Here is a 19,017-nt window from a genome sequence, read left to right as displayed (position 1 = left end):
TTAGCATTTTAAAAAACCTTAGAAATTCACTGAAAAAACAAAGGTTACACAGATGCTATAGTTAGGAAATAGAATTAAAAAATCCTTAGAAATTCACTGAAAACAACAGAGGTTACAGGTACCTTATAGTTAGGCTGACATTTCACTCATACAAACCAGAAAAATTCAGCAGTTATACTTACATGAGCTAAATATAACTCAAACTCCGCAATGCACTGCTTATGACCTCACATATTACATCTCTCATGACATGGTCAGTGACATCACACATGACATCACTGAAGACATTATTTTAATGAAAACTGGGGTAGTGCTAGCACCAGAGCCTTGGACTGGAAGGCGATGAAAGTAGTGCTTCACGGAATATGTTTAAAAATGACATATGGGGTGCGGCAACAGCTTGGAAGAGCTATCCGGAAGAACGAAGGTGAATTGGCTGTCATTGAGAGGGAAATGCATCTACACCCAGACAGACTAGAAGCCTGGAGGGAGGGCCGCAAGGTGGTACTTGATGATTGGCACTGCCTAGAGAAACATAACTATACAACATTTTATCAGTGGCTCCATGCGGATGGAGAAAGACTGGGGTGATGCTCGCCAAACTGACTAGACAAGAAAAACAACAGGGCCCCATACTGTCTATCCAAACAGCTCAATGGTCTCTGATGTGTACTCAATGAGCTATTAACCAGGTACTGCAGCTTCACCTGAGTACGTCTTATGTGAGACAGGAAGAGGGCTCAGAGACTCACATGAGGGGTTACTTAGCAGAAATACCACTTCCGTCTTTAGATCCTGCTGACATCATCGAACTAGATAGGCCCATCACATGGGAAGAGATCCTTTTGGCAATCAGAAATATGAAACCAGCAAAAACCCCAGGCAGCAATGGACTACCCGTCTACCATCGTTATGCAGACCAAATGGTGAACAAACTGTTAGAGGTCTATCAGGAGGCTCTTCAGCTCAGAACCCTCATGCAAACAATGCGTGAAGCTTTAATAATAGTGACTCAAAAACCAGACAAGGAAAAAACAAACAATATTTTTGGCACAATATTTTTGTATGTCGATATTTTTTAACACAATATTCTGTTAGTGATCCGGGGAACACACTTGTGCTACCCATGGGACATACACTTGATGCAAAACAGCACAAATTCTGGTTACTTTCCAGTACAAATTTTTTTTGCATTGGAGAGTAAATAAAAATCAGCACTTTGTACCATGTTTAGTGACTTTAAACTGGTGCATAGTATTAATAAATCTTACCCCAATGTGTCATAACTAACACTGACTTCCACTCCAAGGCTCAGCTGTGGTCTTCCAGTCCCAACAGCTAGCACAGTCTCCCAGTTTGAGCATAAGCATCCTTCCCAGTCAAAGCCCCATCCAAACTATTTCTGTTCAATCATCAGCCCTGGTCTTTCAGCTCCAACTTCTACCCAGGCCTCTCAGCTTCAGCTCAAGCCTGTTAGCTTCAGGTCTACTAGGCTAGGCCACTCATCTGATGCCCAAATCTGTTCATCACAGCTGTAGGGCAGGCGTGTGAATCCCAGGTCTAGCCCTGCCCTTTGTATCACTTGTGCTATACCTTATGGCTTTTATCTTCTTTCTGTTTAGAATAGGGTGACCAGATTTTGGAAACTAGAAACCGGGACATTTCACAAAAATAAAAGAAGGACTACAATTTTACACCAGAGAATAACAACATTTATCATCAAAGAAACAGATAAACAAGGCACAAATGAAATAAAATGGATTGCAAGTTGCATTGCTTTCATATAAGCTGTTAGCTAGTCCTGCTTTGGGAGATATAATAAACCCGCCTCCCTCTGTTTTCAGTCAACTCTCACTAAAAACCGGGACCTGAGCAAATGTTGCCCAAATCTGCCAGGACAGCAGGTGGAAAACTCTGAGACGACTGGTCATCCTATTTTAGAATGACCTTGAGAAGGCAGCACCCGTTACTTACTACGTTTCGATCTAATAAGGCGCTGCTCAGATGGAAACAGGCAGGCCTCATGGGCCTCCACTGTAGCAGTAGCTTCAGTTTGTTAAGTTGTTCCAATCCTGTGGTGGGTAAGGCACTAGTCAGCAAAGTCAGAAGCTCTCTGTAGACAGCATGCATCTTCTCATATCAACGAAACTCAGCAAGCACGGAAGGCATAAAGCTCAGAAATTGACCCATCAACGTAGAAGAAGCTCCGCTATGCTCATGTCACTGAGAATGCAGTCTTTGGCAGGTAAGTTGGCAGCAAGCCGAATATATCCCTGCGGTTGCTCCGGAGTGCTCCGTCAAGCAGCCATCTTCATCGGTCGTCAATTCACGCTCCCCTACTGTGGACTTTTTAAGTGACCATTTGTCAAAAGTTTAGATGACTGAAGGGAGGACTGACTGAGGTGGTGATCTGACTAGTTAATCACTACTCCGGGTCTGTTATCAGAACTCTTTCCACGCCTATAAGAGGATTTGAGATGGAACCCTTTGCATGTATGCACACCAATCCAAATTGCATGAGATCTGTCAAGGGCAGGATGAGATATAAATATGTTAATTGGTTAATTGGAGAGCTATATTGATTTGTATTTATTCCCTCTGTTGTTTTATAAATATGCAATTCTCACCTGGGGGGTGGCAGATAATGTATACTGTCTTCAGCATCATGTTTCAGTTTCAAACTTTTTAGTTGGATGGACTCGCTCTGAGTGACGGCTACCTTTCTAACTCTTCTATTTTCTTGATAAAGGCAAATGACTGCGTAGTCTGGAGTCACAAGGAGATTCCTAACTGGTTGTGAAGTTTGAGTTCAACCATGTTTCTCTAAAGAATAAATCTAGGTTTGACACAGATCTGCAGTTGTGAACAAGATATACTTCTAGTTTGGATCAACAAGATTGAAACCTAGATTAGAATGTTAAACATTTTCAGAGTTAGTTCTTTATTTGCAAATATTTGCATTATGATATCTGATGCCTACTATCTTTGAAATGTTTGACTAGCAAGAGGAAGATCTAGATGTACTTTATGATTTATATCCTTCTAGCAACAGTTCAATGCCATCTGTTGAGAGATTACTGAAGACTCTTTTGCTGTGTGGGTATTTGCTGTTCCTAGGAGTGGGCATGAAGTGTAGGTTTAAGGAGCCTGGTGCATTGAGGACGTGAATCATGTTTTGTACTCCACATATCCGTGGGCTGATGTCTGATGTGCGGAGCCTGTTAATCATATTATTGAGGGTCATGCTTTCAGGCACAAAACCATGGCTAGGGATCACAGGATCAATAGTTGAACTAAAAAGTGGGAGGGACAAAGAAGGATCTTTCAGTTAAGGCAACTTTTGAGTTAGCTGGTAACTAATCGGTGCTCGGTTGCTTCTCTATATCCGACTACGGGGATGGTTGATAGTATTAATTGAAAGAAAGTCTTTCGCTGCTTTGTACATTTGATTTTCCTTTCCTACGCTAAGCATCTCACTGCTCTATACTCCCGATTCTCCTCCCTCATTTTTAGATGACACTCCCCTGTCCCCTTTAGTCTTCTTCCTTTATTTACATATCTGACACATCTGACTTTTACTATACATAGAATTCCTCATCCTTCAGTTTCATATAGATGTCTCTAATCTATACTTTTGATTATTTCTCTGTAACTTACAAATCTCATTTCTTTATTGTCTTGTTTCTTCATCTTATATTTACATATTTCACTCCCTTAAACTCCTAAATGCCTCTGGATTCTCTTCCATTATTTATAAATCTCTCTTGTGTACTCATTTTTGGCCCAATGTAATAGATCACTTCTCTGTGCTATTTATTCCTTTACCTCATTCTCACATGTGACATCCCTATTCTCATAATTATTTTTCCCTCCACAACAGATCTCATTTCCATATGCTTGGAATTCTACTTGCTTCAGTCACATTTCGCACTTGTCTATTCCCTTGATTCTCTTGCATCATGTTCAGATCTCTATTCTCTGTACTTTTGTTTCTCCGTTCAGTTATATATCTAACTCCCCACTGCTCTTCATTCTGTTACATTCAGTTACAAATAACATTATGCTGTTCTTGTGCATTTCTAGCCCTTACCAGATTTCAGTTTTTGTTCTCTTGACTCATTTTCAGATCTCACCCTCTTCATTCTTAACCTTTCTCCCTTCAGTTATCTCTCTCACTTTTTTATACCATTGAATCCTTATTGATAGCGTTCTCCTGTTTGTGTATTCTTAATTATCTTTCCCTCTTTTACAGATTCAACTTCTTTATCTTTTGTTTGTCCATCACTCATTTACGTTTCACTCCTCTATACTCCCATCCTTCTCTTGATTCTCTTCACTCACTTTCAGTTCTTACTTTTTGGTGCTCTTTTTTCTCTGTGCACAGTTTGATTACTTACTCCCCTATGCTCTTGATGTACCTTCTTTCGGTTACAAATCTCATGCCTATATTCTTATACTTTTTCCCTTGTGAGATCTCACTCTTTTATACTCTCTATTCTCCTGCCTTCAGTTAAAGACCCCAGTGACAACAGGTCCTCGTTTCTATTATCCCCAGTTACAAGACTTCCTGGTCCCCTGGAGGAGAACCAGTAAATAACCCTGCCATCCTCGGACGCCAGGGTGGTCTCTCCCTCCCAGACTTGTAACATCTTCCAATAACACAGCTTGAGAAAGAAAGAAAAACAAATCTCCTATGCCCAGGGGCCCATGTGCAGCTCTCCTCTGCTCTCCCCTTGTATGTTTGTGTGTGTCAGTGAGGATGAGGGGAGAGCAGAGGAGGGGGCCCGAGCACTCAGATATGGGGGTGTGAAACTGGTTTCAATAAAAATGGCAGGAGCTGTCTGTCACGAGAGCCATCCGCTTGTTTTGGCAGGCTAGGGAATGCAGCACAGCTGGCTCTGATTAGGCAGAAGGAAATTAGTTTTAAGGACACATTTTGGCCACAGTCATAAGTCAGGACTCAGTCAAACCAGCAAATATCCTTTAAGAAAGAAAGATGTACTGTGTGGAGCAGGGAGCAAAGAGTGGGTACGAAGGAGGCCATCTGTGCGTGTGTGAGACAAAGGGCAATTTTTGCTTGAGGGCCAAGAGACAGACTGTATGTGGTTACAGTGGGGGACATTGTTGGAGGAATGTGAGAGTGTGTGTAGGAGAGAGAGAAAGAGAGAGAGAGAGTGCACAAGGATACTTGCCTGTGAGTATGGATATGTTGGGTGTGAGTACAAAGGTGGCAACATTTGTACTACAGAGCGAGACACTGTATTAGAAAACAGCGATCTCTATGAATGTACACTGCAGCCCAATCTGAAAATGTGTGTTAGAGTAAACAAGGCTGGGCAGTGTTTGAGTACAGAGGGAGGCAGGGCACATAACCAACCTCTGTATTCCTTTTTTCTCTGAGTACAGCTTCATGTTAATCACAGACATGTTTGCCTCAATCTCTATTATTGTATTTCTGCAAAATGTAAACACCTCATTTCTCAAGTTCCCAAACTCTCCTTTGAAAGTCAATGCGCTGCAACCAAATAATATCTAGGCCCAAATTTACTACGGATGTGAGTTGTCCTTGTGTGATGCAACTCGTCACTAGGCAACACAAGTCCTCTCTGGGTATTACTAAGCCGTGCAAAGCCACTTTGTGTGGCTTTGCGTAGTTTAGTAAATGCAAAGTGATACAGCGCAAAGCGCTGCCTTGCATTACTTTGCATCTGAGAGGCGTTCCATGGGTGGAGAATGGGCATTCCCATGCAGCCACCTAAGGATTTTGACAAAATCTCAGATTTATTGAGATCGTAAACCTGGGATTGCGCAAAAAATGGTGCACCTCCCAGACCCAGGCGTAGCAAGGAGAAATATCTCCATTTCTCCTTGTTACTTCGCTTTTCTGTGAGTGATGCATTCCACATCACACATAGAAAAGGTCAAATTCATTTAAGGATTGTTTTTGTGCAAGAAGATACGCCTTTCTGCATGAAATCAATGCTGTTCTAATGTAGACACCCTTGCAGAAAGGTGTCTGGTGGTAGGCAGCCTGTGTGTCACCACATGGAGGAAGTAGTATAATACAATGTGAGAATGTACTCTGTGTGAGTAAATAGGTGTGTGAGTACAGTGAGAAATGATGTGAAAGACAGGGGATGAGTGTACATAAAGAGAGCTACTCAAGCATTCGTGCAAAAGAGCATGGTTCAGCACGGTTCACACCACGTGAAACTTTACTGGAAAAACAACCCAAAAAAAACAATGTCCCGATTAGTGTGTGTCTCCACTTTCGCCCTACACACTAACTCGTTTAAAAAGATTATACGACAGAATTGGCATCTGGGAAAAGATACTGACAAAGATCTCCAACTGCCTTTGTTTCCCTTATAGAAAAACATCAGCATTGGACAACAAATAGTGAGGGCATCTGAAGAGTCCCACAAAAGGGATGAAACCCTGCATAGCTTTCTGAACCTTCAACCAGTCACAGGACATCATAAATGTGGAATGTGCTCAGCGTGCAACTCAACCATTGAAGGCACAGAATTCATGGATGGAAGCGACAAGTGGACACATAATGAATTTTCAACCTGCAAGACCAAAAATGTGGTCTATGCCATAATCTGCCCTTGTCCACTCATCTACATTGGAAAAACAACGCAAGATGTAAGACAAAGGATCAGTCAGCATCGATCCAGAATTAAGAATAAAGTACAGAACGCACCTCTGGTGGCACATTTCCAGGAACTCAAACATACTGAAACAGACTTCAGATGGACCATACTAAGTGTTGTAACACCGAACCCCATAGGGGGAGACCTAGATAGAACATTGCTTCAGAGTGAAGCTTATCTAATTATGTGCTTTAACACAGCCTCAAAAGGACTTAACGAAATGTCTGAACTAAACAGACTGTAATTCACACCATACCTCAAATTGGGCAACCACTTGACTCCTGTTGACACATAATATGATTGGCCTCGAACACTCAGTTTCATTTAACGCACATTGTTTATTATTATGATTTTTCACTTGTACGAACCTTACATAAGTTACAAGCCTCCAGTTTATCACCTATCACTAAAAAGCGAAAGGTCTAAGTAAACGCAACCCCATGACATTCATAGAGTTAGTGAGTAATGGAAGGCATCACCGTTTGGAAACCAGGACAGGCGATAGATAGTTTTCCCAACTTCAGTTTGTTTCAATTCACACAAGCCCCCAGTCTGCGCTTTTATTCAATGCACTTTAACTCTGTGATCGCTGAAACTACATATACCGAAATGCATTGCGAGAATATAAAAAACACTGTAGGTCGTGGATTTAAAGCCCTCGCGTCCGAATGGCCCCGCCTTCTTCCGGTTTCCGGTGTTGCAGGAAATAATTGGTGGGGAAATACGCTGCAGATTAACGCGTCTACAAAGGCAAGTTCTGCTAGAATGATCAATCGTCAAACAGCAGAGATTTATTACACCCCCAGCCAAAACTGAATTCCTCCTCCTTTCTACCTCTCTCTCCCCGCCTCCTGTTCAATCCTGGATGGATCAGCTGAATTTACTCAACAGTAAACCCATGATTGTCGACTGCGCTAAATCCCTAGGTGTCATACTTGACAAAGGACTCAACCTAATCTCACACATCAACTCCATTGCCAAGAACGCACGCTATCAACCGGATTCGTCGGTTCTTCCCGGAGAAAGACCTAAAAACCTTGGTCCAATCGCTAGTTCTATCTAGACTGGATTATTGTAATTCTCTTCTGACTGGCCTTCCCAAATCTCACCTCTCCCCCCTTAAATCCGTCCTCCATTCACCAGCTCGTTTCATTTCAGGCTCCAAACAAAGTGACCACATCACTTCTATCCTGTCTTCTCTCCAATGGCTTCCCATCGAGGCTAGAGCTATTTACAAAACGGCTTGCATCACCCACAAAGCCTTGCACTCTTCCTCCCCTCGCTATCTGGCGAATAAACTGAAATTGTCCGGAGGTTTGAGACCTTCTCGGAATGCGGAAAAGTTCCTGCTTGAGCCTTCAAAAGGGAAAAATTGATGGCTCAATCGTTCTCAGGTAATGCGGTGAGAATCTGGAACTTGCTTCCTCCTTAGCTCCGTGTCACCACCTCCATCCGGATCTTCAAAGCGGACCTCAAATCTCTTCTATTCCAAAGACACTTTCAGAACTAATTCCTTCATTCTCAGACCCCGCCAGGAAGTTCGTTAGTCATTGTAAATTTGTTATATTTATTTATTTTTTGTACATTCCTTGCTTCCTGTGTTTGATATTGTGTTCCTCTTGCCTGCTGTGTTTGATTGTGTGTCCTGCTATTTTTGTACGTTCTATTTTGTAACATTTCTCTCATGTAACGTAACTGGTTCTATTGCACAGCGCTCTGACACCTTCGGGTAAAGTCTGCGCTTTATAAAAATGCATAAATAAATAAATAAATGGTATGTCCCCCTTCCCTTATTTACTTTAGATGCGGATTGGGCAGTTTGTAAACCATTCAAGGGCCACGAAGTTGCGGTACAGCAGCTGTCTGAAAAGTGAGGTATGCCCCCGCAAGCTTTACAAAAACAGTGGTTTCTTCATGTTTATCAGCGCAACACATTAATCGGTCACTTTGTTCTTCACCAGTTATGGATTGCACTTACGAATTGAGGCCAAAGACAAGCGCTTGGTGTTCACGGCCCCACTGACCCCCGTTTCCCTTGCAAGTAAGATCTGCAAACTTTGTTCCTCATTCAGTCATACATACCACACAATTCTTTTTGGTTGTTAGTTAATATGGGCTCATATCCTTTTCACTAGTTATACGCAGTCGAATATTCACCATATCCACTGGAACAGAAAACAACAACCGCTGGTGAGACCGAATCATTTACAGGAGGCAAGATCTGGTTTCCTTTATCTTTAAATCTATTGGCATTGTGGCCAATTATGGCAAATTCTATGGAGTGCCCATTGAATACTCGCCTTTTACAATGTAGTCAATCTTTCTCATTTTTTTTAGCAAGCTTCCCAATCCAGACTCCTAAAACTTCTCGAAATATGAAGGCATTAATTGAATCCTCCACCGTAATAGGTAAGTAAGCCCATGTTGCGCCAATCAGAAATGGATTACCCCCCCCCCTCCCCCTTTCTCCAACGCAGGGATCCCCGAATCCTAAACACTTCCCTTTTATATTTTGTAGTGTTTGACCTGTCCTAGTCCTGAGGAGAATCCTTAAATTAAATTGGGTTCTGAAATGCGTCGACCCCCCTCCCAGCTAGTAACAGCCACTACCAGCTTATGGAATGCACCGTACACAAACAGGACATTCTGTCTGTTGTAATCTCTGTGTGATCTAGCTGTACCTGGCATTTGTCGCATGCTTAATAAGCATTTACTTTTTGCACTGTCTTTTGAATAAGGACTGGTCTGTTGTCCGTTGTATTGTGTTTTGTGTACACATTTGTTTGTTCACAGATTTTTTTTAATCTTTATTGTATTTTTCAATTTTGCAGACATACAAATAATAAAAAAGAACATTATATCGGTGCATCATAACATACATAAACAGTGTTTCGCCAAAGTAGAACATTCTAGCGATATTCACAGTTCAGTTACAGAAGCGAATTGCGCAACAGCATATCATGGGCAGACTGTGTCCATATCCATCATATTACATTACACCTCTGTGCATTACAGTTGGTATCTCTTTGTTAGTACATGCCTCCACTGAAGTGGATTAATGCTACGTTGTAATTTAGGATTTATAGTTACTTATCTCGTGAGATGCACCTTGCATTGGATTGCTTCCGCCAACTAGCTGGAAGTCTGCTGGCCATATTGTGCTGAAAGATATTTTTATTGATTATATAAACTGTACTGAAACATAGGAACTGCCATCAAGATATTTTTAGGTCGGGGTGGGTATAGCTAGTGTATCCCGTGTCTGGTAGTTCGATAAAGCGTCGTCAGCTGGTGATGCAGGATGTTAGGGTCTCGCATCTGCTAGTGCGCAGCTATAACCTCAGGCAGATTGTATGCGGAGGTATCCACCTCCAGCGACTGCCATTATAAAATAGTATCACGTTGTGCAATGCCTTTACGTGTCAGCAGCTGCCCCAGGTCCTGCGGGTTCCTGTGAGTTGGAGTCAGCCTCCATGCCGTTTCCCCCCGAGAGTGTCCTGAGGAGATCATCCCAAGATTGTGCGATCGGGTATTTTCGCAGCCCGCAGTTTCCTCCCTATGCAATACTGTGCTTTCGGCCTGTGCCCACACCGTGAGAGATCTCACCCAGCTGTGTATTGTTGAGGGGATTTGCATGCTTCCATCTCTGGGTTATGAGGCATTTTGCCACTATCAAGCCTAAATCTCTGAACCTGGAGATCTTCGTTCTAACATATAATCCTAAAATGCTGACCTCCCATGTGTGCGCCAGTTGTACCTTTGTGCATTTCGTGAGGGCTTCCATTACTTTGTGCCAGTACGTATTGAGGGAGGTACAAGACCACAGCATATGTAAGGGGTCTGCGCCTATTTGTAGGCAGCGGGGCAGGCTGAGGTGTTAATGCTAAAGTATTTATTTATTTTATCCGGTGAGAGATATGCTCTCTGTATTATGTACGTGTGTATGAGCCTAAACGTATGAAGGAGGGGCTAGCGAAAATCGTATCCCATTCCTTTTCCGTTCATGGTTGCCCTCTATCTTCTGTCCAACGTTCTCGAAGACTGGACATGGGTTTCAACGTATGTGTAAGTAGGGCTTCAACTAGCCAATGCACTATGTGCGAGCCCGCTGCCATGATGTGCAAGTATTGTAACAATGTGTGTGGGTGGTTCTGTGGACATGTCTCCCCATTTTGCCGTCAGGGACCTTGTGACGGCATTATGTAGAAGGAATTGTCCTGCCGGTAAATCATGGTCCGCGGTTAGTGTCTCAAAAGGTAATAGGGCACTATCTTTGTAAAGGTCACCCCATGTTTCTAGTCCTGCTTCATGCCAACTTGCGAGTTCTCTTTCAGAGATGTTAGTCCCTCCCTGGGGCATTCCCACAAGTGGAATCAATGGAGCATAAGGGATCGTGTCTCGAGAAAGGAATAGGCTTCTCCATTAACATCTATAGGCTAACTCCGAGTATATCTGGGTTGTCCGGGGGGGGGGGGGCGGGGCTTTGCAATTGGATGAAATAAGTAATAGATTTGGGTCCGGGACCATGGCTGCTGCGCTGTTGCTGTGTCGTCTAGTCCAGTACCTCCAAGCCATTTCGTCACCCACTGTAGCTGGGCTGCTAGATAATAAAGTTCCATGTTCGGGACTGCTAGTCCGCCCTTGTCGGTAGGGGCAAATAGCTTCCATAAAGCCACCCTGGGCCGTCCCTTATTCCAGATTAGGTCACGGAATAGGCCTTCCAGGTCACGAAACGTCCTAGCCAGGACGTAGACCGGTATATTTGAAAAGTAATACAACAGTTTTGGTAGGATTATCATTTTTATCAGCGCTATACAGCTCATTACATTCAGTGGGAGGGTCTTCCAGAAGCGCACCTGTGCTCTAATTGCGGAGATGGCTCTAGTTAGATTTTCATCTAATATATCCGCAGGGGATCGATAAATGTAAATTCCTAGATATCGAAATGGGGTATACCAGGCAAGAGCATCGCCATGTATGTGTACATTAACCTCAGCCGTGTGTTCGCTGAATGCATAGACCCCTGATTTATTCCAATTGACTCGGAGACCGGATAGTCTTTCAAACTTTCTGAAAGTGTCCGCTATTGATCCGGGGATGGCATATAGGTCTCATATATATAACAACAGATCGTCTGCGTACAGCGAGACAGCATGCGTTCCATCTCCCAGTGGTATGCCCCACTCCTCTCCCCCACCCTCGAAGCATCACCGCCAAAGGCTCCATGGCAAGGGAGAACAGCAAAGGGGACAAGAGGCACCCCAGCCTCGTTCCCCATCTCACTCAGATAGCGTTTGAGACAAACCTGCCCGTCCGGACTCGAACTGTGGGGCGTTGGTATAGTAACTGGATCATACTTGGGTATTGATCGCCTAATTCTAATTTGCGTAGCACAGCCGCTAAATATGGCCACTCCAGGGAGTCGAAGGCTTTCTCCAAGTCTAATATCAGGCAGCCAGACTGTGGCCACCTGTCTAGTGCATATTGTTGGACCCTAAAGAACCTGCGGATATTGAGAGACGTACTTCTGGTGGGGACAAATCCATTTTGGTCAGGGTGCACCAGAGTCCTTACTAACGGGGCCAGGCGTTTAGCCAATATGGACACAAAAACTTTATAGTCAGTGTTCAACAAGGCCAATGGGCGGTAGGATCCGAGGTATTCCGGGTCTCTACCGGGCTTGGGGATAGAAACCAGCAATGCCTCGTTCTGTGCATCAGTGAGGGTCGATTCATCGAGTGCGGTTTCATACAACGTTAGGAGCTGCGGCGCCAGGATATGTATATATGCCTTATAAAACTCTACTGGCAGGCCGTCCGGCCCTGGAGCCTTGCCGTTGGATAGTGAGAACACGCTATCTTTTACCTCCTTTAGAAGGATGGGGTCATTAAGTTCCACTTGTTGTTCTTCAGTGAGTTGTGGTAAGGCTAAACCTGCAAGATAGGCTTGTATATCTGCATAGTCGGCTCGTGATTGAGATTTGTATAATGCAGCTTAGTGTGTCGTGAACTCATGGTGGATATCTGTGTATAGACGTGGTTCCTAGGCTGGTGTGGAGGGATGTCACTGGCAAAGTCATATCATTTTGACGTATTAGCCATGTTAATAGTTTGCCTGCTTTGTCCCCCATTTGATGAGTCTGAGCGGAATGTGCTGCATAGTTGAGACATCGGAGCCTCTCTAACAGTCGTGCGTGTTCCTCTCTATCCTGCGTAAGTTAGCCAGCAGATCCTTGGGCTGCCTCACGCTCTCCTTGTGCCAATCTCCTCTCTACAGTGCTGAGTTATTTTTCTAACTGTACTCGCGTACCGGCTTCCGCTCCCAGGCAATGTCCTCTTATAACCACCTTGAAGGCGTCCCACTCCACCAACGGTGTTGAGGCGGTACCTGCATTGTCGTCAAAGTACTGTGGTATGTGGGTTGCTAATAAATTACGAAATGGCACGTCAAGGAGAGCATCAGGCTGTAGGCTCCAAAGGAGAATTGGGGGCGTGCCACCCTCCCATTCCAGTTCCATCACCTGCGGATTATGGTCGGAGTGTGTGCGCACTAAATAGTGTGTTAAAGAAATGTAAGATAGAATGGTAACAGAGACCATGATACGATCTAGGCGGACATGCAGTCCATGTGCTCCCGAATAATAGGAGTACTCCTTGACCTGATGATTCCTATATCGCCATGCATCTGTCAGCCTCCACTGTGCCGCCCAAGCAATGAATGCCTTAATTGCAACATCCCACGGAGGACCATAATTAGGTTTGCAGCGGATGCCTCGTCTTCACCAAATTGGATCTGGAATGAGCCTCCTCCCTCGAGCCCCGATTACTGCCTAAAACTCCTTAGCTTTGAATTTTTAGCTATTTTAAAGTGTCTGTGAGTATGCCGACATTTTTTCAACCACACACCTTAGCGCGTGTGTAGGAACCACACTGGTTTTTCACTTGGCATCTTTCACCTTTCGCCACTCACTTAGCACGTTTCTGGTCCTGAAGAAAGCCCCGTTAATCACACAGCGGGGGCTGAAACATGTAGACCGCCACACATAAGCCAAATTAAAGGTAATTACTCCTTAAATAGTTGCACCACACATATTTTAACTATATCCTGAGCCGCCAACTTTAAAAATAAAGGCAAGGATTCTCAGAGGTATTTTTAACTGTAGAATATCACATCACATCACACTTGTGCACCAACACCTGCTCCGATGTAATCAGGCGTCGTAGCACCACCGGGGGGCATTCGGCCACCCGGTTGGGACCCCAATGATGAAGCAGGTGTGAGGGGTCTTTTAACAACACCTAATGGGTCCAAGCTCATGCTACAGTGACTAAAGTAATTACATACACATAGTGGGCCCGTCCACATTGTTTAAGTATAGTACGCTTCTGGGGAACAGGACGCGCCCCAAAACCCTTGCTCGCCCATTGATTTTTCAAGTCATTAGTTACAGCTCCATCTAATCATCAAGTCTGTTGATCATGGTTCTCGCATGTTCACCAGTTTCTTGGGATCAAATATCTACATTTCTCAGAAATTCTAACCTAATTTTAAGGGAATCGGCCAGGCTTTAGCGCCAACACGGTGACTGCTTTGAGATGGAGCTGGGGTATAGGTTGGCTGTTGGGTCCTGGACATCTTCATTGGTGACATTATTTCTGTCTCCTCTGAACTTTTCTCCTTCGACCAATGGCTCTGATTTCTGAGTGGCTGAACATTTTCTGAGAATCTTGATACTGCTGTATCATCACTGGCTAGCTTCAGATTACCTGATGCTCTTTGGGTATCTGAATCATTGGCAATTCTATAACTTTGAGAGGTGCTTTTTATTTCTCCTCTCATTCTTGTTGCAAGCTCTGCACAGAGAAAGCCTGGAGGTTCCTCTGAAATTCAAAAGTACACTTTATCTCTTAATCTGACCATCATTGTAAGAGAGTTCCTTCACCCTGCCTCTAGGAACGTGAAATAAGGGAGGGTATTTAAAATATACTTCAGTCTGGCCCCAAATGCAAAGTCAGGTTAAGCTCCATAGGACACTAACGTCTTTATGGTGGTAAAGGGGCTGATCACAATGTCACTCTTCAAAGGGAAATAAGTGCTTTAATTAGTACTACTCAAAAGCATTAATATGAACAGATGAAAAAACATATTTCTGAATACAAGCATAAATAATCATTTTATACAATTCAGGTAAATGTTGAAATGTTATGGAAACCACAGCTACTAATGAGTGAACTTCAGTAATTGACATTGTAGTGCACATTATCTATTATTTGTTTAAAAATGTATGAAGCTCACAAATTGGAGAGAACAACGTATTGAAAAGCCATATATAAAAGGTACTGAAGAAATACGTTTTTAACAGTTTCCAGAATGTAGTACGGCTTCTTTTAAATCAAGTACAAAAAAAAAGCCTTTCCAGTCGCCATTGCCAGTGAACAGCTGCCTAACCTGGAGTGTCTAAACTGTGGCACAGAAACCTAATGAAGTGAGCTGGAAAGTGAGGCCCTGAATGGTATATATGTCGAAAAGAAAGACAGCTTATAGAGGTCAAAAGAAAATTATAAACTGTTTTATGTCAGAACTAGGAACCCTTGAAAAGGCACTGCTCGTATACTGGCAACCCAAGCAGTTGGGCAAGATGGAAAACGTGTGCGTGCTTGTTTAGACCCAGCACTAACTTTCTGAACCAGTTGAAGTATCTTCATCAGGTAACCGGGAAAACCAAATAATAAAAATTTACAGAAGTCTAACCTAGATGTAATTCGTGAGAGATCAACGTTTTCCAGTCAGAATTTAGCAAGAAAGGCAGAACCTTCCAAATGGTCTCCATCAAGAGAAATCAGGTGGAACTGAGCTTGTTAATATGTGGCTCAAGTGGCAGCTACTTAACGAAAATGATGTCCAGTCTTTGAGCTCTCGGAGAAGGCGAGGTCCTAAAATATCTGATCCCCAATCTGTCCACAAAGAGGAATTACCAAAGACGAACGCTTCAGTCTTCTCGCCATTCAAGGAGATTGAGGTAGCTTTAATCCAGTTGGCCAACATACATAAATAAGACATAACATGAGCATGAAATACTTGCTGATCCACCTCTAATCTAAGGATTATTTGAGTGTCTTTCACGCAGGCAAAAAATCAGATGCCAACATGGTCAATAAGGTTAGCCAATGCTGAGACATATATATAAAAGAGTGCTTGACTGAGGACTGAGCCTTGGAGCACATCGGAAAGGAGACATTTGACCAAGAAGCAAATGCTACAAAACAGGATTGGCTTTAAAGAGGAAAGAGTGGTGCAGCCAAACTTGGCGCTGAGCTCCTTGGACACGGTGTTTAGAAATACCTTATGGTTTTAAAACCACCTGCTGCAGAGTTCCTTGTGTGTCCAGCAGTTTTCAGGCAACAATAATAATGTCAAGATAAATCTGCAGATTAATGTTCCTGCTGGAGAGGGACTCTAATTTTGTATAGTGGCAGCTTTAACTCATCCTACAGAAGCACAGAAGGTTAATATGCCTGATGCAAGGAATGTGTACCATGCAGATCACAGAACTATATTTTATGTGGATAGCTCAGTTGGTTACTGTTTTGGTCACTGAGATCCTTTTGTTACTTGCAGTTCATAATTTACAATCCTAATGTAGCACAGTGAAATATGACCTGCCATCAAATATCTGCATGCAAACTGCATAGCATATGCTAGAACGTTATGGATTTTTCCCGTCTTTCATTCTCCTATTAAGCTAAATTGGGGCAGAAATTAATTTGTGTTAGTGAGCCCAATCCCAGCCACTGTGGTGCATTTTAAATTCTGTGTTTCTGCTTTTCCTGACCAAACAGTCTTAAAATACACTGTCTACTACTTTGGATGATGTAATTCCATATCTTCTAAGACTCACTGTCTTATGTAAAATTTACTTTAGACTTATTTAAACACATATGATTCATTGTCTCAGTATAATGTGTGTGATGTAAAGTGCTCTGACACCTTACACTGAGGGTAGTAAGCGCAATGTAAATACAAAACAATTACAATGAGTAGCGCTAAAAAACAAATGAAATGCATGTGAGAGAAGGGTTATGGAGATATAAGAGGGTGAAAATGAGGAAATTCATGAAGGAAATCATTGACGGGGGAAGGGCGCCAAAATATATTGTCACAGCAGGCGCCACCAGTTCTAAAGCCGGCCCTGCTACCAAAGGAAACAGCCTGGGAATGATTAAACAAAAATGCATGAGGCCAGCTAAATATGAAGCTCTTGACACCAATTCCTGACAACCGATTTAGCAGAATGGCATGGTACATGGTTTCAAAAGCCGCCAATAAATCAAGAAGAATTCCCATAGGCAAACCTCCAGTGTCCAACATCATGTGGATTTAATTACTGGCCTTGGCAACTATGGTTCAAGCGCTTCAAGTGTGTCAGAAACCAGATTGAACAGATGTAAAAAGTGGTTGACTTTGAAAGTCCAAAGACAGGTGACAATAATCATGTTCAGTGAGTTTAGCTGCCAGTGGGAGTAAAGAAATAGGCCTACAATCTGATGGAATTGCAATGCCCAGGCCTGTTCTTTCAGCAGTAGGACACTCCAAGCAGCTTTCCAACTGTCAGGTGTGGCCCCTAAATACAAAGAGAAGTTACACAGTGTCTTGAAAAGAGGTGCCACTTCCTGAACCACTGGTTGTTAATGGCTGACCAGACAAGGCTCCAAAGGAGATCCAGAGGAACATAGGGTAAGCTTTGCAGTAATCTGATCCTCAGTGGCAGGAGAGAAATCAGCCCTTCCGCAGGCAGAGATTAAAAAAAGGTCAGTTTCAGTTAACAAATGAGATTAAACTATAGGATTAAGATTCAAAACACTAACAAGTTTAATGATCTTATCCTGAAAAATGGATAACTGTGAACACAGAGCTTGCCCAGGAGGAATATCTCCCCAATTTGTTTTTCAAAATCTCCTATTTTCCTGTTCTAAAATGTTAACATGTATGTGTTATGGGACTTAAAGACTTCTTTCATTGGATTTTTGGACATAAGCAACATGTAATGAAAGTATCTGGACAGGGTCTTATTGACTAGTTTTTTTTTATCTACACTTGGTTTGAATATTTCTTTTTAAATTTACCCATTTCACATTTGTAAATCAACTACCTTCAAGAGTGTAACATAGACTCCATTGTCTCTCTAAATGCTTACAGGCCCACTTAGCTAATGATGACTTGTCTGAGTACCATGGGACTAAGTGTGTCACACAGCAGAGAGAACACACCTTTCATGGAACCAAGTAATCTAACGCAATGATTCTTAACCTTTTGACTTCAGTGGACCCCCACTTAATCACTACTAGAACTAAGGGACCACCACTGAATCATTATTGGAATCCGGGGACCGCCCCACCAACTCCTTACTGAAAGCTGGGTACTCCGTCCTAAGCATTTTCAATGATTTGAACTGCAAAAAACTACAGCCCAAATACAAGCATTCATCAAACGAATACGCACAGATTATTTTTTTTATTTAATTGACAAATATTTAAAAAATCAAAATTGAGCAATTTATTGTCCATACTAAATTCTGTTTGATGCACTTGCACTGCTCCCAGAAATAAATATAAGGATACAAATGTAGTTTTTACTTCACGTGACCAGACTGTTTTAAATGTTCAATTTTGCTCCTTTATTTATATGCGCTTTAATAATCTGTTAATTCTATTTAATTTTCCAAGCTGTTGCAAACCCCCTTAGTATGCTTCCCGGACCACATATTAATATTTACTAATCTAAGGCATTAGTAAACCAGTTCTACCACTGCAGCTCAGATTTGGCAGAACGATCACTTACCATAATGACTATTTTGGTAGGATCTGCGGTGGTTGCAAAATAGTCAGAGCTCACTTTACTCCAATGGTGGGCTAGTTATTATGAGTTGGAGGCACTAGACCTTTTGTTTTAAGAAGGGCTGAGAAGTGAACAATGTTATAGTCAGTCTAAACCAATCTGTAAGAGTGATGCCTCAACGCTAGTGGTAGTGTCTAGGTTCCTGCATAGAGCATGGTCTGTGAGGCAAAAGCTATTTGGTAGCAGGACAGACTGATCAACATAGGGGATTGGATTTGATGAAGGCATGATGAACTGTGAAAGAACCTCTGATGATATTTTGTTTTGTTGTAGATTTATTTTTAGTTTTACTTATAGCTCATTTTCATTGCGCTGCTTTGAAAATGTTATTGTTGGTTTTTCTGTGATTGTCCTCTGTATTTTGAGAATTAAATTTTATTTTTGAACTAGCAATAAACAATACGAAATTAACTCCTTCGAAAGATGCAAAGGCACCAAAAGAGAAGATCAAACAAAAGGTTTAAAG

The sequence above is a fragment of the Triturus cristatus genome, chromosome 1_2 (genome assembly GCF_964204655.1).
Source record: "Triturus cristatus chromosome 1_2, aTriCri1.1, whole genome shotgun sequence".
Taxonomy (NCBI): Eukaryota; Metazoa; Chordata; class Amphibia; order Caudata; family Salamandridae; genus Triturus; species Triturus cristatus.
Note: the sequence above shows the minus strand (reverse complement) of the source record.